Source organism: Myxocyprinus asiaticus, chromosome 39 (assembly GCF_019703515.2).
Source record: "Myxocyprinus asiaticus isolate MX2 ecotype Aquarium Trade chromosome 39, UBuf_Myxa_2, whole genome shotgun sequence".
NCBI classification, from domain to species: domain Eukaryota; kingdom Metazoa; phylum Chordata; class Actinopteri; order Cypriniformes; family Catostomidae; genus Myxocyprinus; species Myxocyprinus asiaticus.
In genome coordinates this window covers 13,200,429-13,227,974 of record NC_059382.1, presented here as the reverse complement: position 1 = coordinate 13,227,974, position 27,546 = coordinate 13,200,429, and the positions used below count along the sequence as shown (strand labels likewise).

Sequence of the window (27,546 nt, the reverse complement as noted above, 5' to 3'; positions counted from 1 at the left end):
CCCTTTTGTGTTTACATTAATTGCTTCAAAATTCTTTAGAATAATATCAAGACACTGCTCATGTAAAATTGTAAAGGGATATTTGATATCTTAAATACTGTTGCCATGGCAACACATTAATTGTTATTTTTCCTTTCTTCCCATATTTGGGTATTTTTGAGGCACTTGGCATGCTTAAAATGTAATGAAATTTGCACATATATCAGAGTTGTTGGCCATTAGTTCTTGGCAAAAGTTCACGCATGGGCGTGTAGGGGGGGCTCTGTAGTGTCCCCTTTAAAATGGGTATGTAAGACGGTCTCTGTAGCACCCCCATTTTCACCTACAGTCACCAAAATTGGTACATATATAGTTCTCATCAAAACGGACAACTTTCATAATTATTGTCTTTAGGTCCACCCAACAGGAAGTCGGCCATTTTGTATTTTTTGAATATTGCAGTCTCTGAAATTTTAAATACTCCTCCAAGGTGATTCATGAGCCTATCACCACATTAGACAACATTATGCCAAGACATTGAAGATGCTAAATTGCGAACAGATTTTGATATGTCGAAGGTGTTGCCATGGCGTGGCATTAAATTAATGGTGAAAAATGGGAAACAGGAAGTGTCTCATATCTTCTGTGTGCAATGTGTGATTGAGATCAAAATCGAGATGTATGTTTAGTTTTGGATACTAAACACATGAATGTGACTATTTTGGATCATGGTCATCACCTGGCAGCAGGAAGTGTGGCTCTTACGACAGACTTTATAATAGTCCTCTTATATTTATGCAAATTGCTTCAAAATTGTTTAGAATATGTCAAATGCCAAATGCATGTGTCCACCTTGCATTGTTTTCCTAAAGCCTAAGGGTGGAAATGGGCCCATGGTGCTTGGGCCCACCATTGCTGCTTGCAGCTATATTTAGACTATTTTTATTACAGCTAGACTATATTGCACAGAAAAAAAAATATTTATGAAGTTAGATACATGTTAGAGAAAGGGTCAAATGTCAAAATCTTCATTCAGGCCTTTAGGTGCTACATTATCTATAGTGCAAATTCAACAGGCTTCACACCTTAAAAGCAAATTATTAATGTCACCTCCCCTATGACGACACCACTGATTCTATACCTATATACTAAAGTGTGGAAACGGAATGTCGACTCTTAGGATCTTGATGCCTAATAGCACTTTGCTGTTCGGAGATACAGGTTTTAAGATTTCTACTGGTTTTATCAATATAACAAAGTCCTCAAGCACAATGCCGCATGTAAACATTCATGGTTTTACAAGAAATAATTCCTCTAATTTTAAAAGTCTTCCCAGTATGTGGGTGTTTGATAGTTTGTGTTTTGTAATTAAAATTACATTGTTGACAAACACCACATCGATAGTTGCCAGAAGGCACATTACTCAAAAAATTTGATACTTTAGGAGTAGATAGATCGGCTCTGACCAACATATTGCGTAAGTTGGCTGGTCTCTTATATACCAAACGAGGTGGTTTTTCAAAACATTTTTTGAGGTGGGGTCAGCATCAACAATGTACCAATGTTTCTGAATGATGCCTTCTTTTTCTTTAGCCAACTGTGAATACTGAATATAACAATTAACTCGTTGTTCTGTTTTTCTAGATTTTTTTCCGAGACATTCTTGTTGTGACATGTTTTTGAAATGATTTGCAGCAGATTGAATCCACTCCACAGTGTAGGCTTGTTGTCTAAACCTATCTGACAGAATATCTGATTGATGCTGGTAGTCATCATCTCTACTACAGATCCTCCTGATACGGCTAAATTGAGAAATAGGTAAAGAATGCTTCAATGGAACAGGGTGGTAAGAAGACCCACGTAGTAACGTATTACAGTCAGTGGGTTTACGGCATAGACTTGTTTCAAGACCAGTTGCGGTATTGTTGACATATACGTCTAGAAAATTCATTCTATCACGATGGAACTCCAAAGCAAATTTTAATGCACTACTGCTTTCATTAACTAGACCATGAAATTCAAGTAAAAAACAAATATCATCAATGTAACGTTTCCACAATAAAATGAAATCTGAGGAAGGGTTACATTCTTGACTGTACACAAATTGTTCAAATAAACCACAGAACAGAGAGGCAAAACTAGCGGCCATTTTAGAACCCATACTATCTACATAAACCTGTAAATAAAAATCAGATCTGAAAAGAAAATTATTATGTAAAAGCACCAATTTTATCAAATGTTTTTTATGCATTTGGCAGACACTTTAATCCAAAGCAATTTACAGTGCCAATCCCCCTGGAGCAACCTGGAGTTAAGTGCCTTGCTCAAGGACACAATGGTGGTAGGGATTGAACCAGCAACCTTTTGCTTACCAGTTCAGTGCTTTAATCCACTACGCCACCACCACTCCAGTAGACATAATGTGCTAGGATCCTTGCAAGATCATTGATTTAAATAAAACTCAGTAAAGTCCATAGTATCTCTAATGTACTAAGGTAATGAAGAGACAAGAGGTTGAAGATAAAAATCAACAAAGGCAGAGATTTTCTCAGCTAAGGAGCCAATTGCCGCAACAATCGGCCTCCCAGGGGGAATGTCTGTATACATTTTGTGAATTTTAGGCAAAGTGTACAAGACTGGTGTGACAGTATGTTCAACGCACATATAATCAAACTTGGCTTTAGTTATTTGGTCCAAATCCAAAAAATGTTTTGAGTCAAGTACAGATGTTTTAAATCGAAGCACAGGATTACTTATTAACTTCTCATTAAAAAGTTGTGTTAGAAAGTTGTTTTTGAATCTGTAACTCATACGCCTGTTGATCTAGTATAACCACAGCTCCTCCTTTGTCTGCACTTTGGATAACTACGGACTTGAGAGTCAATTTATTTTGTCTTTTGCACTTCAATATCAATGTGACATCACGTTCCACAATTTGACAGTAAGTGTCAAGAGAAGAGTTTCTATTTTTAGGAGGAATAAAGGTGGAATATACTCTAAACGGAGTCCGAGGTTGCACAGTCAAAGTGTTATCATCCGTTAGAGTTCTACTAAAATTCCCTGGGACTGTACAGTTCATAAGGCCATGTGAAGAAATGTTAAATGTCCTCTGGGTACTACTGTATACAATGGTGTGCTCACTAAAAAATTATCTCAGTCTTAAATTACGGATGAATTTTTGCATATTAGTGTACGTATCAAACTCTTTACAGAGGGTAGTTGGTGCAAAAGAAAGTCCTTTATTCAAAGCAGTTAAACAATCCTCTGAAACAGACCTACTTGAGAGATTGATGACATTGAATTCCTCTGGGTGGTTCTGCATGTGACATATTGATTTCTTGTGGGAGCACTTTTTGCCCGTCCTGCATTTCTTCTTGGGCGAGAAGTATCTGACTGTTGCCTTACCTCAAAAAAACATGTGGGCTGAGACACGGTACTGGAACCTGAATCCAAATCTTACGAAGAAGACTGGACCGTCAAATTTCTTCTGCCAACCTGATGTGGTGGTTTGCGGGCCCAGCCGCGAATTAACTGCTGAGTTGGATGGTGTGATTTCCCCAATCTCCATTAGTAAACCCTGCCATTGGCATAATCCGATGTGTCCCTATAAAATTGTATCTTTTTGGAGGCAATAATGTCCTTTTTCAGTTTGCTATTCCATTGGTTACATTCCGTTAGAAGTAGGTCAAACTGTACCTTGTCTGGATGTTCAGAGGACAGACATGTTTTAACCTCCACAATTACCTCTCGAATTCGACCGAGCTGTGTAGACACCTATTGTACTGTCAGGGCCCTCAGATCAAATGCACATTTATTCAAAATCATGCACCACTTATCGCAGAAGCTCTTGTTGTCTTTGCCGATGATGGGGCTTTAAATGATCTGTAACCAGGGTTGGTAGGGTTACTTTTGAAGTGCATTCCAATACAGATTGCAGAATACATGCTGTAAAATGTAATTTGTAACGTATTTCATTAGATTACTCAAGGTCGGTAATGTATTCTAAATACTTTGGATTACTTCTTCAGCACTGGTAGATTTTTTTCAGTTGTTTTGGCTATAAAAAGTCTGCCAGTACAGTAAGACAAAATACACATGTTAAAAATACATTCTCTGAAAACCTAAATATCTTATGCAGTGTTGCTTCTAAAACAAGATAAATCAAATTGATGTTGTTTTAAGGAATTATAGATATTTTTACAGGAAAACAATAATTTTTTTTTAATCAAGAATATGATTTTTGCCCTAATATCAAAGGTCTTACTACAAAAAAATTAATTATGATCTAACGTGAATTTTCTTGATTAAAAAAATATGATCGTGCCTGGTAACGTGCATGTAAAATGGCTAGAAATTGCATTTTAGCTTAGCACAAAGCTGACAATTTACACAAGGATTATTTCTATTTCTTCTGCTCCAAACTTACTTCAAACTTACTTCTCTGTCTGCTCGTATGAATGTAACACATCATAAGAAAGTGTTTCACCGCTGTTTAAATGCACTTTATCGCATCATTTATATGTATACATGTTTTCTATCTGAAAGGACTAAATATTAAATGAAACAAATGACAATAAAATGCAAAGTAATCTCTTCAGTAATCAAAATACTTTTTGAATGTAACTATTCTAATTACCTATGATTTAAATTGTAACTGTAGTGGAATACAGCTACTTATATTTTGTATTTTAAATATGTATTCCTGTTACATGTATTCCGTTACTCCCCAACCCTGTCTGAAACCCCTGCGGAATTCTCTTCATTCGTAGATAGTCATTCAGGGTCACCCTATGTAAATACAGCCTGGACTCCCTTTCTTTGGAACATGATGTCACATTGATATTGAAGTGCAAAAGACAAAATAAATTGACTCACAATCTTATGGAAATGCAACGGGTCGAACTGGAATCCCTTCAAAAACACAAGTCTGTAGTTATCCAAAGTGCAGACAAAGGAGGAGCTGTGGTTATACTAGATCTACAGGCTAGAGTTAGAGATTCAGAAACTTTCTAACAGAACTTTTTATGTGAAGTTAAAGAGTAATTCTGTGCTTCGATTAAAAACATCTGTCCTTGACTCATTAAACATTTTTTTGGAGTTGGGCCAAATAACAAAATGCAAGTATTAATTTATTTATATTTTTATAGTTATATTATAGTTTAATTATTTGTGTGTTGAACATCCTGTCACACCAGTTCTGTACACTTTGCCTAAAATTCACAAAATGTATACAGACATTCCCCCTGGGAGGCCGATAGTTGCGGAAATTGGCTCCTTAACTGAGAAAATCTCTGCCTTTGTTGATTTTTTCTTCAACCTCTTGTCTCTTCCTTATCATAGGGATACTATGGACTTTATCGATATAATTCGATCTGTGCAATTGCCCGCCACACCAGTTCTTTTAGTGACTATGGACGTTGAATCGCATTATACAAATGTTCCATTTGAAGGAGGCCTTAAAGCAGCAGAGTTTTATTTAAATCAACGGTCTTGCAAGGTTCCTAGCACTTTATGTCTACTTGATGTGATTAAATTGGGGCTGTTACATAATAATTTTCTTGTTGGATATGATTTTTATTTACAGGTTCCTGGAGTAAGCATGGGTTCTAAAATGGCCCCTAGTTTTGCCTCTCTATTCTGTGGTTTATTTGAACAACAATTTTTGTACAGTCAAGAATGTAACCCTTTCTCAGATTTCATTTTATTGTGGAAATGTTACATTGATGATATTTTTTTTTTTTTCATATGTACAAAGTCCCAGTTGCTGGAATTTCATGGTCTTGTTAATGATAGCAGTAGTGCATTAAAATGTACTATGGAGTTCCTTCATGACAGAATTAATTTTCTAGACGTATATGTCAACAATACCACAACTGGTCTTGAAACAAGTCTATACCGTAAACCCACTGAGCGTAATACGTAACTACATGGGTCTTCTTACCATGCTGTTCCATTGAAGTGTTCTTTACCTATTTCTCAATTTAACCGTATCAGGAGGATCTGTAGTAGAGATGATGACTACCAGCATCAATCAGATATTCTGTCAGATAGGATTAGACAACAAGCATACACTGAGGAGTGGATTCCATCTACTGTGAATCATTTCAAAAACATGTCACAACAAGAATATCTCGTAAAAAATCTAGAAAAACAGAACGTCTTGGTTACTGATGTAACCTCTGCTCCCTGATGGAGGGAACAAGACATTGTGTCGATGTAGTGACACTAGGGGTTCGAGCTTGAGAGCCCCAATCACCTTTGCTTGAAATAGAAAAGGCCAATGAGAATTGGCGAGTGGAATTTGCATGCCATTCTCCTCCCCTGGACATACAGGTATAAAAGGAGATGGCGTGCACCACTCATTCAGATTTATGCTGAGGAGCCGATAGAGAGTCCAGGCCATGTCAGCGGCTGGTTCAGCACCGCTGCAGGAGGGACACAACGTCTCGTTCCCTCCATCAGGGAACAGAGGTTACATTAGTAACCAAGATGTTCCCTGTCTGTCACTCACTCGATGTTGTGTCGATGTAGTGATACTAGGGGTTCCTATAGAAAATGCCGAAGGCGCTGAACCGTGTCACAAGGTACGGAAGAGTGGACATGGACAAGCTGCTGCGTGCCTCGCAGCGAGCGCTCAACAACGTCATGACCTTCCAGCGAGTTCTCCCTAGTCCCGTTGGGGGGGGAGAGGAGGCTACCGGCGGTGCCTTTACTGATTTGCTGTTAAGCAATTTCCCGCTGAGCACTTTCTAGAATAGCGCTGGGAAGTGCTCTTCCCTCTCCAGGAAGGAGAGCCCTACGAAGACCACATCCTAACAGAGGGAGGTTAACATGTGGAGAATACCTCACATGGACTTAACAACATTCACATATGGAATGATACCACCAGAGGACCCTATCTACAGAGAGGGTATGCAGCCACAGTGGCCGAGGCAGAGAAAGCTCTGGCGAGGGGAAACACAGGGTTCACCTAAGGGGAAACCGAACAGTGGAAACTCATCATATGGGATTACCAAGGAGGAATCACCACACATGGAGCACTGAGCCCAAGCACACGGGCTCACCTGAAAAGGGGCATAACATGAGTACTGGGCCTGGTGTCATTACTCCTCCGCCGAATTCGTTACTGAACAGTGCTTAAGAATTAAAGAGGTGTCCGGGGTTCACCAGATATGGGGAACAGTTGTGGACAAAAAGGCGCACATTATCACCTTTGAAAAAGGGGAAAGGCGCAATGCAAGCAGTACACCCAACCAGCCGCCCGGTCTACCTGCTGTTACCAAGTAACACTCGGGTCGAAACCAGGTCTATGCATAGGTTATAAAACCTTGCAAAGTTATTGGATGTAGCCCAACCCGCAGCTCTGCATATGTCAGCTAGTGAGGCCTCCCTTGCCAGTGCCCAGGAGGATGCAACACCTCTTGTGGAGTGCGCCCGGACTCCCAAGGGGCACGGCAAGTCCTGAGATAGGTATGTAAGAGAAATGGCATCCACAATCCAATGGGCTAGCCTCTGCTTGGAGACAGCTTTCCCCTTCTGCTGTCCTCCAAAACAGACAAAGAGCTACTCTGAGTGCCTAAGGCTCTGCGTGCGGTCCAGATAGATTCGCAGGGCGCAAACTGGACACAGGAACGACAAGGCCGTGTCTTCCTCATCTGAAGGGAGCACTTGCAGGTTCACCACCTGGTCCTGAAAAGGTGTGGTGGGAACTTTGGGCACATAACTGGGCCGGGGTCTCAAGATCACATGAGAATGTCCTGGCCCGAACTCCAGGCATTCGCTGGTAACAGAGAGCGCCTGCAGGTCCCCCACCCTCGTGATGGAAGTGAGCACCACCAGGATGGCCATCTTCAGAGACGAAGTGCTGAGCTTGGCCGGCTCCAGGGGTTCTAAGGGGGCTCTCTGTAGGGCAGGCAGGACCACAGAGAGATCCCAATAGGGAATCAGGCGTGGTCTAGGAGGATTCAACCTCCTTGCTCCCTTGAGGAACCTCTTGATCAGGTTGCGCTGTCATGAGGGCCTCCTGTCCAGTGTGTCATGGTAATCTGCTATGGCAGCCACATACACATTCAGGGTAGAGGGAGACAGCCATCTCCTCAGCCCTTCCTGAAGGAAAGACAGCACAGACCCGACAGCGCATCTCTTCCCCATGGGAAGAACACCAGTTTGTGAAGAGACGCCACTTCAAGGCATACAGCCACCTCGTAGAGGCCTGAGTGATTGTGCTTACCACCGCTGGTGGAAGACCCGCTAGGTCTTCCGCGTCTCGTCCAGGAGCCAGACGTGGAGTTTCCATAGGTCTGGCCGCGGGTGCCGGAGCATGCCCTTCCCCTGAATGAGAAGGTCCTGCCTCAGGGGAATGCGCCAGGGAGGTGCTACTACCAGGAGCATCAGATCCGAGAACCAAGTCCGGTTGGGCCAGTATGGCACAATGAACAGGATTTGCTGCTCGTCCTCCCTGACTTTGCACAGAGTCTGTGCAATGAGGCTCACTGGAGGAGATGTATACTTGCGCGGCACCTGAGGCCAGCTGTGCGCCAAGGCACCCATGCAGAGGGGAGCCTCAGACAGGGAGTACCAAAGGGGGCAGTGAGAGAACATTTGGTAGGTGAACAGGTCTACCTGAGGTGAACATCAACCCGAGGGGGAGAACATCTGCCGAGGATGGCATATGTCCCAGGAGCCTCTGAAGTTGTTTCAGTGGCACCGCTACCTTCTGGCTGAAGGTCTTCCAGCAGGTCAGCACTGACTGAACACGTTTGGTCATAAGACATGCCTTGAGAGTGACCGAGTCCAACTCCATACCGAGAAAAGAGATGCTCTGCACAGGGGAGAGCTTGCTTTTCTCCCAGTTGACCTGAAGCCCGAGTCGGTTGAGGTGCTGAAGCACAAGGTCCCTGTGCGCACACAATAGATATCGCGAGTGAGCTAGGATTAGCCAGTTGTCGAGATTATTGAGAATGTGAATGCCCTTCTCCCTCAGAGGGGCCAGGGCAGCCTCTGCGACCTTGGTAAAGATGCGAGGGGACAGGGACAGTCCGAAGGGGAGGACCTTGTACTGGTATGCTCATCCCTCGAACGAAAACCATAGAAAGGGTCTGTGTCGAGGAAGGATCGATGCGTGAAAGTATGCATCCTTCAGGTCAATGGCCGCGAACCAATCCTGATGTCATATTGACACCAGGATGCACTTCTGCGTTAATGTCTTGAGCTTTCGGTCGCAGCATCAGAGGGTGGGCTTCTGCTATCGGAAGCGGACGAATCTTCTGAGCTCCCACCCATGGGCGGTAGAGCACAGGGTGAGGCGGACGCTGAGATGGCATGTTCTCGTAATGAGACCATAACCCTTCCACGAAAGCTGCTTCGGCATGCTGGCGCCCCAAGCACTCGAGACAGATTTCATGGCTGTCCGGAGGAGAGAGATAACGGCCACATCCAGTAGTGCAAACACGGAAGAACATCTTTAAAAAGACGCCAAGCGTTTGCGCGAGCTCTTTTAGAAGGAAATATACTCTTTTGAATATACTCTTTTAGCACCCGCGGACTCAGCCGCCGAAGTGCCCAGGGGAAGCACAACACTCGACCGTGCGAGGGTGACCGCTGATATGCGCCGTAAAATCCAGCAGCGTAAGTGAAAGATGAGAGGACAAACATAATACATGCATTCGGCTCTGAAGAAAAAATCTGAATGAGTGGTGCATGCCATCTCCTTTTATACCCGTATGTCCGGAGGCGGAGAGTGGCATGCAAATTCCACTCGGCAATTCTCATTGGTATTTTCTCTTTTAAGCTAAGGTGATTGGGGCTCTCAAGATCAAACCCTACATCGACACAACGTTGAGTGAGTGACACAGGGAACAACGAGTTAATTGTTATATTCAATAGTCACTGCTGGCTAAAGAAATAGAAGGCATCATTCAGAAACACTGGTCCATTGTCGACAGTGACCCCCACCTTAAAAAATGTTTTGAAAAACCACCTCGTTTGGTATATAAGAGACCAGCCAACTTACGCAATATGTTGGTTAGAGGCGACCTATCCACTCCTAAAGTATCTAATTTTTTGAGTAATGTGCCTTCTGGCATCTATCGATGTAGTGACTGTCAACAATGTCAACTTTCAAACATCCACATACTGGGAAGACTTTTAAAATTAGAGGAATTATTTATTGTAAGACCGTGAATGTTATTTACATGCTGCATTGTCCTTGTAGACTTTGTAATACTGGTAAATCCAGTAGACGTCTTAAAACCCGTATCTCTGAACATCGAAGTGCTATTAAGCATCAAGATCCTAAGAGTCCGGTAGCACAGCATTTTGCTGCTTTAAGACATTTCGTTTCCACACTTTAGTATGTAGGTATAGAATCAGTGAAGTGTCCTCGTAGGGGAGGTGACATTAACCTATTTTCCATCCACTTTTCACGCTATTCTGTTATCGACAAAGTGAAAATGCATAAATGATGTCATGCCTAAAAAAAACACTCTGTCGCATATGTTTTGGTTTATCGCAAAAGAAATCTGCCCTTAAGCTGTTTCCATACAGAAATGTGTGTTTATCCCTAATTGTATACCTTTTGCCTCCCAGACGTCCCTAATTTTTTTTCCTCCAAAGTTTTGGTAAAATGGGGAGAGTATTGAGACAATTCATTGAAATTAGACCGCTTACTGTCATTTTAATTTCACAAATAAATGCAATCAGAAGAGGAGGAATTGCAATCAAAAGGGAGCTGTTGCCCTTCTGATAGGACTGTAATATTGGTCCTGATGTTGCGCCTATCAGGTTGCCACCAGTTCCAACCCGAAAGCGAATCATCATGGCCCTGTTCAAGCTGGCAACCTGCAGCAAGTAGTGGGGGAAACTTTCAGACTTAGTATAAGGACCATCCATCAATGTGTATATGTTGTGTGCACAGCTATTAAAGAAAAATTGATGTGGTGTAATATCAGGGTTTACATATGATACATTCCTGATATTCAATAGGCTATTTTGTACAATCATCTAATCTAAAGCATCGCCATCACAACTGCATTATATCCTGCATATTTGTCCAACACATTTTTTAACGACCAACTGAACTTGATTGTCATCTAAAATTAATTTTAGCATCATAATGCAATTTATATTTTCTGAAGAAGCTCAGCAAATGCGATCCACGGTAAAGAGGGTTAGATTTAAAATATTTAAAAGTTTTAAAATGTTCAAAAGCTCGTTTTCTGAAAGTGAATGCAGCATTGGACAAATAATTCTGATAGTTTAGTATTGAAAAAAGTGTAGAACATTCTGAGAATGTCATTCAGCCAACTTTTTTTGTCTACAGAAAAGGTTGAGGCTAATTTAAGTTTGTGTAAAGAAAAAGCGATTATATAGGCCTAACAATATTATTTTTTTCATTTGGTAATGTATTTTTTTAATGAAATGCTTTATTCGTTTGGTAATTTATTTAGCCTTATTTAATTCAGGGAATTTTGCCGGCATTTTTTCAAATTACAAACAATAATTTTATAGAATTGGGCTGTGTTAGTGTTCCAAAAAAGCACACTGAAGCTTTTCTCCTAGTATTGTGTATTTATTTTTAATTTAAAACATTTTTGTGCACAGAAAATATATTTTTATTTATGTATTTATTTATTTTTTTTATTGTGGGCTAATTCCATGACTGCCATCTATTATTTTGAATGGTGTGGAAAAACAACTTAAATAAATAAATGGATGGCTACCGCGATTAAATTAATCACAAACAGAGGCCATTAATTTGTTCTCTTGTCGATGTGCATGATACAAGACATTTGTATTGGCACTCCTGGAAGTGTCATGTTTGTAGCATAGGATCTATATGCTGTTAAGATCAATCCATAATCATGTACAATAAATTGGCTTTCAAGGATATATACCGTCGTCATGATTAACACAGGCTAACGATTGGGGTAAAATCCCGTGTCATGTGACTCTACATTTTTGCGTTAATGGCAATTTTCTCGACAAAAAGTATTTCCAAACCAGATTTTCGTGACATTTGAAGTATCAACATAGAGTTTATGCGCTAGAGTTAAACAGAACAATATTATGTCGGCACTTGTGAAATTTTAACAATAATTTGCGCTTCCATCAGCTTTATTTTGATGTGCTAAAACGTTTTCGCAAAAAATCCGTGGTGTGCTGACTTTTCTCTCTTTTTCTGATACCAATTTGGCCGGGCATCCACATTGAGCTTTTTTGCCATTGGATGTGCATGCTTTTGTTCATTTTTGCTAACGATCGTATACCCTTTAACATTTTGAATGTTAGCCAGATTAAAAGCAAGCTACTTCAGCTTACCAGCTATTTTTTGGAGTTTTTTTTTGCAAAAGAGTAGTGTACGTTTGATGTTGCTTTATAACAGGGGTGTCAAACGATGATTTGAGGAAAAAAAAGTGCTGCAAAACATTCACATTTATTAGAGCTCTATGATGTATTCATAATCTTCTTCCTTAAGCCAAGCACACACTACTCAACTTGCAGTCAGGTTTTTCATTGTGCTGGTGCACACACTACAGGACTGATCGCAGACTGAGTGTATCAACTACATGATCATTTGCCCCAGATTGAGGCCCTGTGTACGCCTGGTATTAAGATGCATTTTGGGAGATGCAATCACAAGTAAACAAGCGAGACACATCAGTTTCACCTGGTCGTCTCTTTTGACCACTTGTGTTCGGATTCTGATGGGAGAGTCTCTGATTTCATGAGGACATAGCCTACCTCAGCCATTATGTCTGTGTATTACTAAACAATAATACGGCACAAAAAGCAAAAGAGAATGAAAGTGCTAAAAACCAGTACACATTATATATATATATATATATATATATATATATATATATATATATATATCTTGCCAGTCTCTTATGGCAATATACTGTAGGTGCAATGAGAAAAATTGGAGGTAAAAGCTGCACTGAACAATTGATTACATTTTTAAAAATTGATACGTTAAGTGATAAATTAATAATGAAATATCAATACTGTTGGAATTCGACTAAGTTAAATTTGGACTTACAGTGTTTTCCACACCAAGCGTCGCAACTGAATCTCTAATGCCACTGCATAAAAAATTTAATTTTACCCAAGTTGTGAGCTTGCAGTCTGAATACAAATAAAATACAGTGAAATAACAAAACGTCTTTCTTTTGCATTGTGTTCACTGGCTGCACTCAAAAACAAACGAACAATTGACTCTTACAAGCAGGTTCTTTTAATGAATCACTTCAAACGACTCATCAGCTCAGTTATGGGTTTGAATCAGTCTGACGAATCCTTCACTGAATGAACTCACTCACTTACTGAACAGCAAGATTTTATGTAATGACTCTCTATATATGAACATGTTGGCCTGCATAAGATGCCGCAAGATGTCCAGTTTGGCCTTCGACGCAAAATGAGTTTGACACCCCTCCTTTATAACATGTTATGTTGTGGTTTGTGATGGGATCATTTATTATATATGGCACTTTGCTGATTTTTTATTTTTTTTTTCTATTCTCTATAAAATGAAAATACCTGTTCTCTGAAATAAGCTCCAACAGGGACAACGCTTTCACTGCTTTGAATACTGCACATAGAGAATTTTCACTATAGATCCATTCAGTTGAAAATCACTTCTGAAAATTGAAACTGAAATGAGTTTGAGATGCCATGGAATGTTTAGGAGAAATGGGTTTCTTGTCATATTTGTAAACCCCAGTGTTTGGTAGTCCTGACTAACTTTTATATAATGTTATTACATTTAAATAACGTTACTCAAGGGAGGTTGCTGTGTTAATTACAGGATGGTCCTCATTACACAAAGTTTGTTAATGAATGTTATAGCAATGAGTTACGTGGGGCACATAATTAATCGGTCTTATCTTTCTGCTCAATTGTGTGCCTGCTGGTAAATTATACAAAATTTCAAACAGAAACAATTGGATTTATGAATAATAATGCCGAGCCAAGGGCATTTCATTTTCTGATCAGGAAAGTCTAACATCTTGGGGGTGTACTGTATTTCAGAGGGCATTAAAGGTGACATTTGTCATTTGTTTTTGTGATCAAATACTTCATAATATTGTCTTCTTAGCTTAATGTGGATAGACAACTACAAACAGTGTTGTATAAAGTATCCATTTGTCATATTTGTGAAAAGTAAAGATACCTTCATGGAAATTGACTCAAGTAAAAGTAGCTCATGAGAAAACAACTTAAGTAAAAGTATGAAAGTAACTGATATTACATTTACTTAAGTATCAAAAGTACAAGTAAATTGCATAAATCACAGAACAGTTCATTAAACCCCTGGCAACTTAATTGATTAGTGGTGCTCATCGTTTACTCACCCTCATGCTATCCCAGATGTGCATGACTTTCTTTCATCTGCAGAACACATACAAAGATTTTTAGAAGAATATTTCAGCTCTATAGCTCAATTCAATGCAAGTGAATGGTGGCCAGACATTTCAAGCTACAAAAAGCACATTAAGGGAGCATAAAGTCATCCATACTACTACAGTGGTTAAACCAATGTCCTCTGAAGTGATTCAGCTGGGTTTAGGTGAGAACAGACCAAATTATATAAATAACTCATTTTCACTGTTTTTTTTTATATATATAACTATTGAGAACAAGTGAATTGTTACACTGATAAAGGCAGACAGCCGAAATGTTTGTACTATTTTTATCTCCTGCTTGAACCTAATAAAAGTATTTTTAGAGTGCAGACCTTTTTTTGCATTTTCACTCTACGATCATGATTTCAAGCTTGATTTTACTTTCTAGTGCCTGACGCATGCGCAGAGCCCTAGAGGGCACTATAGGATATCTATCAAGATTTATAGTCGAAAAAGCAGTTATATTTTGGTCTATTCTCACCAAAAAAACAATTGGATCCATTCAGAAGACATTGGTGAAACCAGTGGAGTCTTATGGATTACTCTTATGCTGCATTTATGTGCTTTTTGGAGCTTCAAAGGTCTGGCCACCATTCACTTACATTAAATTGACCTACATAACAGCGATGTTCTTCTGAAAATATTTTTTTTGTTTGTGTTCTGCAGAAAAAAATAATTAAAGTCATACATATCTTGGATCAAATGAGGGTGAGAAAATTAGAAGAGAATTTTCATTTTTAAATGAACTATCCCTTTAATGGCGCATTCAAGTCACATCAGAATTATCATATTTATGGGATGAATGTAAATGAACACCACAGTCCATAAAAATTGGAACATTGAAGGAGGGAGTTGAGTCATATTAGTGACCAGAACAGAGACTTGTGGGGGTGGGCTCTTTTCATTTGGGCCACTAAGCAACCACCCAGCAACCACCCAGAACACCCTGGCAACTGCATAGCAATGTGCTGAGACACAGTTAAAACAACTTAACAACAGCATAGTAACAACCTGACAACCACCTAGAACACCCTGTCAACTGCAGAGCAATGTGCAAAAAACATAGAAAACAACTTAGTAACAACCCGGCAACCATATACTGTAGCAATGTGCCAAAACACACAGCACCTTGACAACTGCATAGAATGCCCTAACAACCATCCAGAAAAACCTAGTTTCCACATACTGTAGCATGAATGTGCTACAAAGCAAATATAACACTTTTGCAACCACCAGAAAACTAGTTTTTTTTAGGCAAAGACCATTCACATCTTCATAAAATATAAAAATAAATATTGTTGGGCATTTTCATAAGCGCTGGTAATTATTCATACACATCATACCTTGTTTAAATGTAAAATGTAAATGCATGTGATTTACTTTTATATGAACAAGTCTCCTGGAAAGGCAGGAGACTGATTGCGCATAACTTTAACAGCTTTCATAATATTTAAGCCTAAACTTATCAAATTAATTAGTCAAAATATTATAATAATTAAACTCACATGAGAAGTTTCTTGTCTTCCCCAGTGTAGACAGATGACAGAACAGTGATTCGCAAAACGAATCATTCACTTTTTGAATACTTTTTTTCAGTTCAAAGGAATCAAATTTAAAAGGTTCGACTCAAATGATTCTTTCAATGAATCACACATCACTATCACCGATCTGCATGCATTTTTGCACGTACAGCTGTTATTTTTTTGCGGTGTTCCGTCGCAAAAGTAACAAAAGGGTCTGTAGAAATTTATCGGAGTAAAAGTATCAATTTTCTCTTCAAAATAGTGAAGTGAAAGTAAAAGTCCAAAGAAATATTTATACTCAAGTACAAATATTAAAAAAACTGTACTTAAGTACAGTAATGAAATATTTGTACTTCGTTACCATACACCTCTGACTACAAGTAAGCAAGCGACTCAAATAACTATCCCTTTATGTCCAAAAGCATGTTTTATCATACTTCATTTGATGTATTATTTATTTGTTTATTTTGCTGTTGGTCTAGTGGCGCATGCAGCAAAACTCTCAATAGTAAAATCATCCTGCTGAGTCTTCATGGATATCTGTGAACAGCAGCAAGCGGACGCTTTAGGTCCAGACTGGTGCTCATTTCTCTTCATTTGCGTTCCCAGCATGTTATCATCTCACTTACACGAGAGCAACCACACTTCCATCTCAGAGGCTGATGGGACTGACCCTGGAGGTCAGTTGCTGGAAAGCTCTTTTTTCTCATCTAAGCATCTGGCCACCATCTCTAACCATTTGGTTGTTTTGTGCAGGTCTTTAGTGCCACTGAATACAGCATTTCTTATTTCTTTGTAAGCAGTAAATATTATGTCTAAGCGAAGAAGATAATCAAGGTTCCCTATCTGTCACTCACTCGATGTTGTGTCGATGTAGTGACACTAGGGGTCGCCCTTGGGAGCCCCAAACACAAAAAATCTTTGAGATAAGGGGAATGGGAATTGGCGAGTGGAATTTGCATGCCACTCCCCCGGACATACGGGTATAAAAGGAGCTGGCTTGCAACCACTCATTCAGATTTTCTCTTCAGAGCCGAGCGGTTGTGTTTGGCGAGCTGAATTACTCTGCCGATCATTCACCTCTAATATCCAGTGAAGCTGTTGGATTTACGGTGCATTACAGCGGTTTCTCCCCCTCCTGCACCGGCGTTTCAGCAGCTAAAAGAGTATATTCTTTCCTCACAAAGAGTACATTTTCCTACTAAAATAGTGGCACTTACGAAGCGTCTTTTTCAAGATGTCTTTTCGTTTGTGTATTATTCCTGATTGCGGTCGCTATCTCTCCGCTTCTGACGGCCACGATCGCTGTCGCACGTGTTTGGGTGCTTCCCACGTGGAGACATCTTTCGTGGATGGTTAGTGTCCTCATTGCGAGAATATGACCATGGCAACATTGCGGTAGCAGCTTTATTTCGTCAGAGGGAAAGCCACCCCAGCGGCTCCCCGCCTCAGTCCTTCTACCTACGGGTATGAGGCAAAGACGGTTAGCACTGGGGGCGATTTGGGGTCCTCAATGGGAGCTTCTCCACCAGGAAACCCCCCACGGACCTCCCATTCCCTAGCACGCTCGTGTGCCCCGGTCAAGTTCTGGGATGAGACCGGGGGCTCGTCTCAGGGCAGTTCACGATCTCATTCGGAGCTTGCAAAAGGATCAGTTGTCGATAGTAGCATCGGAGAGCGGGCTCGTCCAGTCTGACGTGGAGGACTCGGCTGGGATCCCACCCTCGGGTGCGGTAGCCCAGTCGCAGGGCGGCTGCGAGTGTCGGGCTGGAGAGGAATCCTCCGCTCCCCCTGAACCCTCGCAGCTCGATGATTGGTTTCTGGGCCCAGAGCGCCGCTCACAGCCGCACCCCGCTCCGGTGCCTTTCATCCTGGAGATGCATGATGAGCTCACGCAATCGTGGTGGGCACCTTTTACTGCCCGGACCTGGTTCGTGGGATCCTCCGCTCTCACTACCCTTGAAGGTGGGGCGGCCAGGGGGTACTCGGCGATTCCCCAGGTGGATCAGGTGGTTGCTGTGCACTTGTGCCCGCAGAGCGCTGCCACCTGGCAGAGCCACCCGAGGCTTCCGTCCAGGGCCTGTAGGCTTACATCGTCACTGGCAGCTAAGGCCTATGGTGCTTCTGGACAGGCTGCCTCCGCCCTGCATGCCATGGCTCTCCTGCAAGTGCACCAAGCCAAGGCACTCAATGAACTGCACGAGGGTAGTCCTGACCTGGGATTGATGCAGGAGCTGCGCTCAGCGACCGATCTCGCCCTCCAGGCAACGAAGGTCATGGCACGGTCTCTCGGGCAGGCGATGTCCACCCTGGTGGTCCAGGTGCACCACCTTTGGCTCAACCTGGTCGAGTCAAGGGAGGCTGACAAGGTACGATGCCTTGCACATGGAGATCACATTGAGAGCCTGTTGAGGAAGGGGTTTTACAGTCCCTACTTCATCGTACCCAAAAAAGGCAGTGGGTTGCGGCCAATCTTGGACCTGCGAGTTCTGAACCGGGCCTTGCACAGACTCCCGTTCAAGATGCTGACGCAAAAACGCATTTTAGCGAGAGTTCGACATCAAGATTGGTTTGCGGCGGTAGACCTGAAGGATGCATACTTCCACGTCTCGGTTTTACCTCAACACAGGCCTTTCCTACGGTTTGCTTTTGAGGGCTGGGCATACCAGTACAAAGTCCTCCCCTTCGGTCTGTCCCTGTCACCTTGCGCCTTCACAAAAGTCGCAGAGGCAGCCCTTGCCCCGTTAAGGGAAGTGGGCATTTGCATCCTCAACTATCTCAATGACTGGCTGATTCTAGCTCACTCGTGGGACTTGTTGTGTGCGCACAGGTACCTGGTGCTCAGGCACCTCAGCCGGTTGGGGCTTCGGGTCAACTGGGAAAAGAGAAAGCTCTCCCTGGTTCAGAGCATCTCTTTTCTCGGCATTGGGGTTAGACTCAGTCTCGATGATGGCGCGCCTCACGAGCGAGTGTGCGCAGTCGGTGCTGAACTGTCTGGGAGCATTCAGACGGAAAACAGCGGTCCCACTGAAACTATTTCAGAGGCTCCTGGGGCATATGGAGTCCTCAGTGGCGGTCACGCCGCTCGGGTTGATGCATATGAGACCACTTCAGCACTGGCTTCAGACTGGAGTCCCAAGATGGGCATGGCGCCATGGGGCACACCGTGTGCTCGTCACTCCGGTCTGCTGCCGTCTGTTCAGCCCTTGGACTGACCTAGCGTTTCTACGGGCAGGGGTTCCCCTAGAGCAGGTCTCCAGGCACGTCGTGGTTACGACGGACACCTCCAAACGTGGCTGGGGCACCGTGTGCAACGGGCGTGCAGTCTTCGGTCCTTGGACTGGCCCGTGACTGCACTGGCACATCAACTGCCTCGAGTTGCTGGCAGTATTGCTCGCCCTGTGGAGGCTTCGGCCGTTGATCCAGGGCAAGCACGTGTTGGTCCGGACGGACAACATGGCGACGGTAGCGTACATCTACCGCCAAGCCGGTGTGCACTCTCATCAAATGTCGAAACTCGCCCGCATCAGTGAACAAATTGGTTACTTATTCCATATTTTTAATGCAATACATTTGACTGATGTACGTCAATAACCTGTGAAATGCTTCTTTTATCTCCTTGCAAACACAGATGTTTTCTTTTCCTTGTCATTTTCCTTTTAAAATCATGGTTAGGTTTAAGGTTTGGGTAAGAAGTTAGACTTTGGAAAAATCATAACAACATTGTCAGTTGGTTTGCTTATTTTCCTCAATGGAAGTAAAAGTTGTACGTTTTTGTTCGAGCCAACTCGTCTGATTCTTAAGATTTCATCATCTTGTACTAATTCTTATGACTCACCATGAGACCACGTTGTTCATCCTTTGCAGCGCAAACACTATTTTCTAGGTAAACCAGGCTTATTATAGATTCCACCTTATTCACAAAACTCAGTGCTATTTTCCTGGTGCAATTAACATTGCACTACTACCACTCAAGGAAAGCAGATGGTAATCAGAAGTTCATTAAAAAGCAATGTTTGGTTTTCTATTGATCATAGCAGCAATAATTCATTAAATGACATTCAAATAATGAGAAGAGCATAATAACCCAACATATATCTAGATGCACAGTTGAGTGCACTTTCTGCATTTCAAAACGTTGATTCAGGTTTTTGGATCACAGTGACAGAGTAATGCTGTTCAGTCCCAGTAAAATATGCCATAGGGAGTCTGCTGTGTCCTCCAAAACTTAGTACTCAGAACTGTCCTGCAAGGTTTGTTGGCTCTGGTTGTACCATAATTGCATATTTCCTTTAATGTATAGGGTGCTAAAACAATGCAGATAGCTAGTGCAAATAAAACAATGTTATCAGTGGGCGCAATTTATTCTTAGGCGAACCCCCATCTTCACAATTTAAGACATTCCTTTTTACCTCTCTCCAGACATATACTGCAGTGAAATTAAAAAAATTGTTGATAGTGATGTGTGTTTCATATATTCTGTCATATGTTCAGGATAATAATCTTGCTGAGCATGACAGACTGCAAACCCCAGGGTTGAATAATCAAATTGATTCAAGGAGTTGTTTCCTGCAGTTCACTGATTGGCAGTCTGTCAGTAAATTCATAATAGTGCATGGAATCTTTCCAAGAGAGGTCATAACTAGGGCTGGGAGAGTAAAGTTCTTAACGCGTTAAAAATAATAATAATGCAATTAATGCAAAAATCCTTTCTTTCTTTTTTTTTTACTTCCTAAACCTTCACATGATAGGAGAAAGTTGTACCGAGTTGTTCCTTATAGGCTACTCAGCCTTACAGGCTCCAATTAGGGTGGGGGTGGGGTTAGGGCATCTGCTGCCTGCCAGGAACAAACCCAGGCATTTTTGTACAATGGGCGAATCTTCACCAATGTTTGTCTCCACTTTCTGTGGCTAACATTGGCATATATACATTTTCAGGAGGTACTCGCTTGACTAAACTGCACATCCTCGCACAGAAACAGTGAAGCAGTGCATGCTTATTCATTGCGTGTGACGCATGTCCCGTTCAAAATAAATAAGGGACGCATTTACTGTACGGAGAATGAAGATTCTGCATCCGCAAGCGGGCGAGTAATACGGGCAAGCTGCAGTATCTCACCCTCACTGACTTTCATCTAAACCTGTTTCAAAAGCGAAACCGTCCGAGTGAGACTCAGCGTGTGCGCGATAAAGACCGTTCAGCATGCTAGTGCCAGGTGTACTTGTAGAGACTGAACAGCAGCAAGAGAAAATTATAGTTTTGAGATATTAAACTTAAGCATATTAAACTTTCAATATGTTTTATATCTGTATGTATAGTGTCTAATAATGCATTTGCAATGTACAAATAAGTTTCTCTTGCCAATAAAGTTTGATATGAATTGAATCTGCCAAGTTGATCCCATTAATTAAAAAAGTCCAGAAGATTTTGCCCAAATTATTATTAGCCTACATGTCCACTGATTTTATGGCATGTATACACAGACACCTATAAAAATGTGTAAATTTGCAAAAAATAAATAAGTACATTTAAACATGTAGACATTTAAATAATAAAAATAAATGATTACTAACCAATTTCTTGCAAGTTCTTTGAGATAAAGTATAAAGTTAATATATTTAGGATGATTTTTTAATGTTGTAATGCATCATGTACCATAATTTTATTTGCGATTAATTGTGATTAATAACAGAAAAATTAATGCAATTAATTAGTTAAAATTCTGTAACTGATTCACAGCACTAGTCATAACAAATTAACACAATCAGAATGATTTCTTTTTTCCCCATAATTTTGATTTAAAGAGCCAATAAAAATAAAAAGCCAATATACAAGCAGCATGTTATTCAGTGAATGCAAATAGAACAAACAATCAAGTCTGCCAATATTTCAACAAAGATGTGTCTGATTTAAAACACAAGGCTTCACATATTCACACTTAATGCTTAATCCAAATCCTCTGAAGGAAGAGGAACCTTTAGCTGTGAGCTGAACTGCAGGTGATTGCCAGTCACTTTATTTACAGCCTACTCAAACTATTGATCGCCCACTGGAGGAATTGATTTCGCTGCAGTGTAGAAAACCTTACATATAAATTGAAATGCTTATTTGTTCCTAATTCTGACAGAAATTTTCTTTGATCCGACTGAGCTTTTGGTTAGAGCACACAAAGACTGTTGTAAGATTGACTGCAGTTGCTATCAGTGCATTCAAGTGTAAGTGTAGACATTATTTCTGACTACTTGGATCAGTATCGGCTCTGATACTGACGTTTTTAAACGGATTGGGTATCGGTCCGATGAGCCCGATCCAAATCTGATACTGTGTGTTAGTCATGTTCATTACAGTCAAGCTAAAACAATGACATAAAAGAACCATTAAAACACAATTAAAGTAGTTCATATGACTCGTGCATTTTATTCAAAGCCACCTGAAGATGTGCAATAGCTCTGTGAATCAAAAAAGGCTGTGTTTAATAAGTAAATATATAAAATGCACGCGCAGCTCCAGCGCATTATTGAATGGCGCTGCTCTGTTTACACCCACACACGCGCACCTATTTTTAGACTTCACGCAGTGCGCAAAATTTGAGCGCTACTCACGAACAACATCTCAGATGTAGATGCTCAATAGTTCGGTTCACTTATAATATGCATTTAGAATGGCACTGGAGGTGCTTTTTTTTTTTTTACAAGAATTTGAATAAGAAGCGAATTAAACTACTGTGAACTTGCCTACAAACAGACACATACAGGACTTCCTGGAGAGTTTAGAATGTCAAAATAAAAGCGTGAGGGTTTAAAAGTTAAAGGTGTTAAACGGAGAGACTCACGGAAGCAGAGATATGAACTCAGTAGCAGGGTTTATTGAACAGATGATTGAAACAGTGATGTAAAAATTTTGAGTAAATCCAGTTGAGCAGAGTGGCAAACAGCAGGTGAGTAATATCCAGACAGGGTATAAGACACGATGAACAGATTGATAACTGTTGAAGACACAGGTATGTTTGACATAGTAGCAAGGTGTGGAGTCTCAGAGATACTATCGATGAAAACAGACAAAGAGTGTGTGTGAAAGTGGGGTATATATGCAGTCCTTGATTAGCCACTAATGATATGCAGGTGCGTGTAATCAGAACTCAAATTATAATAATGTTTAAGTTGAATGGGTCCCAAAAAATAACTGTGTGAATGAAAAGTGAGCTGATTTCTTACAACTAAATTGAACAAAAAAGAGATTTGAAGTCCAGATACAAGTTGAAAAAAAAAATTCTACTGATGACTTTTACTGGAATTACTGTTAATTTTGCTGCTACATTATCCAGTATACAAGTTAACCATAAAGTTTTTCTTAATTAGCTATACATTTATATTGAAATAATGTGTAGTTAGACATTTGTGTTTCTTTACATATTAAAGAGTACTCCCAATTAGTTCCACACAATAATGTAAAGATATTCTAAACTGATTATGCAAAAAAACAACACTGGTATCGGATCGGGATTGGTATTGGCCGATATTGAGATTTTTGATATCGGATCGGAAGAGAAAAAGTGGTATCGGTGCATCCCTATTTCTGACACATTTCAAGCATCTTCCATTTTGCTGGGTCCCAGTCAGTCTGTAGACATTTACTGTAGCATGAGAGAAAAGGAGATAAATTAAAACTATGCATTAAAATTTGGTTAGGAACAGTCTGTCTTTGATTATTTATGCTTTGTGTTGCATTTGGATATTTATAGCCTGGCAATAAATAAGACACTATAACTAAAATTCGCTCAATAATTGCCAGCTGAAAAGATGGCAAATGCTGGCCCCTGGATGCCGTTTTATTGACCACTAAACTGCAGTGGATGTGCGCTCAAAACGGTGTAGCTGGGCTACTGACACTGGAGAGCTTTAACACTCACAGACCACAGACAAGTAAGTGTGATCATTCTGTGGCCCCTTCTGGGAGATTAAAGCAAGTCCTGGCAAACCGCAACACACACACACACATACAGTAGCCCTCAGTGGAACAACCTGACAAGACTGCAGCTTTATTTCCCTGCACTTTGCAGGAGAATTCATCAGCATTAATTGCATGTTAGAGAATGACATCGCATTCCAAAAAATGTAGCTCATTATTTCTAGAGTACAATTTCTTCTTTTTTCCAGCTGCTGCAGTGAGTAATGTAGCGGGTTTTCATCACAAATCTTCTGTGAATTATTTTATCTGTGCAGACTCTGATGTCTGGTTCTTCGATGTAACAAGCAACATAATCGCAACCATTTATTCCCCTTTATTTCCTTAACCAAGAGAAAAGTTTAAGGGATTAAGCTAAAGAGTTTTCATCTTAGGGTGAACTAACCCTGGTAATACAGTACATAAACCATTTAATCTTTCTAGCATGTCCTTCATAAGACAATCAATAAATATAGCTGTAACTTTTTAGAAATGCCAAGTTGTGTCGATTATTTACAGGATTCGAATAGCATCCAAACCCCCACTAATAACTTGACATTCCAAAATAAAGATTATAACATAGTTCAATGATACTCCAAAATTGGCAGAACTAATTATCATTGGTCATGGTCAAAACAGTAAATTCTGTCTATTCAGAAGAATTCTGCCAGTCTTTTGAAACCATGGGAAACGGAACTGAAAAATGTCCCTGTCAAACTGTGCTATGGCAAGAGAGATTTTTCAGATGCACAATCAACCACTCTCTATGCATTCATTATTTAGAATAGGTTTTAGTGAGGTTGGAGAACACTGCAGACAGTGGTGTCTGGATTATAACCAGTCTGGCCATAATCAAACTAATACCACGATAACTACATGCATCGAGACATGATTTAAGGCTGTCAACTTAAAACATATCTTGCTGTCATTAATGTTCATAGTCTTGACCTTGTTGCCGGATATGTAATCACATGCTGAAATGCCTATGAGCTTTTTTACATGTAAATGTCTGCTAGTATTTTAAGAGTATATGCATATTATATAAATATTTCTATCTTTTAAGAGCAAGCTACCATTCTTTTTCAGACCAGGAAGAGAAATTACAAAAATAATTAAATGACATCCCCGATGTAATGCAATGCACTCATAAAGGATTATGTATGCATACAACTCTTTACCACAAATGTCTCTGTGAAGGTGAGGCGGTTTACCCCCTAGGCAGTAAATGTATGCTGCTGAAAGGTCAACTGTGACTAAATGATCTTGATTAACCCTGTAAGACATGTAGGCTCAGTACTGACTCATAAACACTCAGTCTGGACATATTCCTTTTCTATGGCTGTAAAGAAGTGAGGGTATAATGATGAAGGATGGGAGAGGGAAACGCTAATGAAATCTATGGCATCTGGCCACACTCAAAAGACACATGTGAGTGCAGTTCATTAGATATGCTGAGATAATTAAGTTTTTTTTTCCAGCTCAGATACCACTGAACACGTTATATTTATATATACTGTATAACTTAAGATGGGACCATGTATTGCAATATAACAATCATATCCTGCAACAGCACAAGTTAATCAATGGTCTAAAGGAAAAGTATTGTATATATTGCTCTAAAAATCAATATACCATTATATTCCTCAATAATATCATCATTATATTTCTCAATAATTCTATGATTTAACTTCTAAGAACGAGCTTTTAAACACTGACAAATCACATTAAAACAGGCATATCCTTGATTCTAAGAACAAATTGTCTGGATTTAGAAAAACAACATTCTTTAAAAAAAATAAAAATAAAATGGAAGCAATTCTGGAAATTTCAAAAGGCAGAAAACAATTAGTCATTTGCACAGCAGTTATCAACACTTTTCTTTTTGGTGTTGGGGGGGGGGGTTTAGACAAAACTCCCTATGATATAGAACAGACAGATACATTGGTGCATAAAAGTGACGTTTTATACAATCCACATAAACTTCTCAGCGCATTTAATACGTATAGAACTAAATAGACAAATAAACAAAATTTAAAAAAGCTAAATAAAACAACTTACACTAACCAATTTAACAAATTTGTTGAAAAATACATTTGAATTATCTTACCTTCTGCAACAACCTCTTAGAAGCGAAGACTAACCAAATTAAAGCATCTTAAAGGAGCGGTGCGAATGTATTGCACAGCTTTGGATTTCCTCGGGTTTTAAGGCATTCTTCACAAACATGAGCAGTCGCAACAAGCATCTCTTTCATCTCTGAGGCGAGCCGCATCTCGCGCTCTCATTCTGTTTTGCTATTTCGCTCCACTTGATGTGTGTCACTAATCCTCTGGCGTTTTCTTATTTTGCATGGCTGTGAAACCACTATAACAGATGTAATCCTTATCTAAATTCTTGCCGTGTCCCCTTTGCGCGCTCTCTCTCTCTCTCTCTCTCTCTCTCTCTCTCTCTCTCTCTCTGAAAGCACGTAAGAGCCCAGCTGTTTTTAAGTCAGACAGCGCTGCCCGTGTGCGCATGCGCCGAATGGAAACGGGACCAGAGCATCAGCAGCCGCACTTCTTTCAAGGAATCAGCTACAGAGAGGTCCAAAAGTGTGAGACCAAATTGAAAATCAAGCATTGTTTATTAAAACCTGGAAATAAAGGATTCTGATTCATGTAAATCCAAAACAAGTTATGAAGAAGAAATATTTAAGCCTATTTTTGACATCGACCATGTAAACTCCTTTCTCAAGTCTCGCTCTAGTTCATGTTGTCATCAAAGCAAAAGGGGGATTTTTTTTTTAGGATTAATCAATAATTCTTTAAAGTACATTACTGTTTAAAAGTTCAAAATGGAAATAAAACAATTTATGCCTTAACAATACCATTGTATTTGCTTTATTACATTAGCAACTTGTAAACCTAAACAGGGGTGGGGTTACCCTTTCCAAGGCCCCAAGCAATCATCCAATCGGGGGCCACCTTTTGCCATCCGACGGGGGGGAGGGGCCTTGAGCATTTTGCTGTCTGATTAGGACGTGGCAATATGGCTCCAAAAATGATATCTCAATATTTTCAGCCTATTGACGATATTCAATCTACATTTTGTAAAAAGTTATAGAAAACCTATTTACCTATTTACAGTCAACAAATTCTGTATCTGAGAGTGTGCTTTTTCTTTAAGATTTAGTGAAGCTTGAAATGTGTTGCACTCATAATATGGATATACTGTATAATGAGAAGATTACTGACAGATTATTTTTTGTTTTCCTTTCTTTTAAATTCTTGTTTACAGTTTTAGTCCACACACAGTGTATTCCATATCAGATGAAGTTTAGGTTGAATACTCAATTCATGATACTGCAGACGACTGTTAACAGCACAATAGACCCTCTAATTAGATTTATGGACTGTTGTCTGGGAATGTAAGACAAATATGTTTCTGAAGAAGTACCAACATATTTACCAGCTCTGAAAAAACATTAGGCCTATTCCCTGTGTAGGCTTTGTAATTTACACAACACCAATGCATACATAAACCCACACAGATGCAAAATAAATAATAAATGAATTAATAAATAAACAGTGGTGGAGAGAAGCAAGAATAGAAATAAATCTGATGTTGTAAATTAATGATTATGAAAATCACTGATGTGTGTAACTCACATACCAATGCACATATGCAAAAAACACACTAGGACATGCATCCACAC

General features: G+C 40.3%; 1 protein-coding gene across 1 annotated transcript in view; it reads right to left on the bottom strand.

The window, feature by feature from the left end:
• The window catches only part of LOC127429783 (WSC domain-containing protein 1-like), a 66,445-nt gene extending 40,203 nt beyond the window's left edge, over positions 1–26,242 (bottom strand). The window contains exon 1 of the mRNA XM_051678977.1: positions 25,960–26,242. The gene's annotated coding sequence lies outside the window, so the exon portion shown is untranslated. The remainder of the gene's footprint in view (positions 1–25,959) is intronic.
• Positions 26,243–27,546: the final 1,304 nt, after the last annotated feature.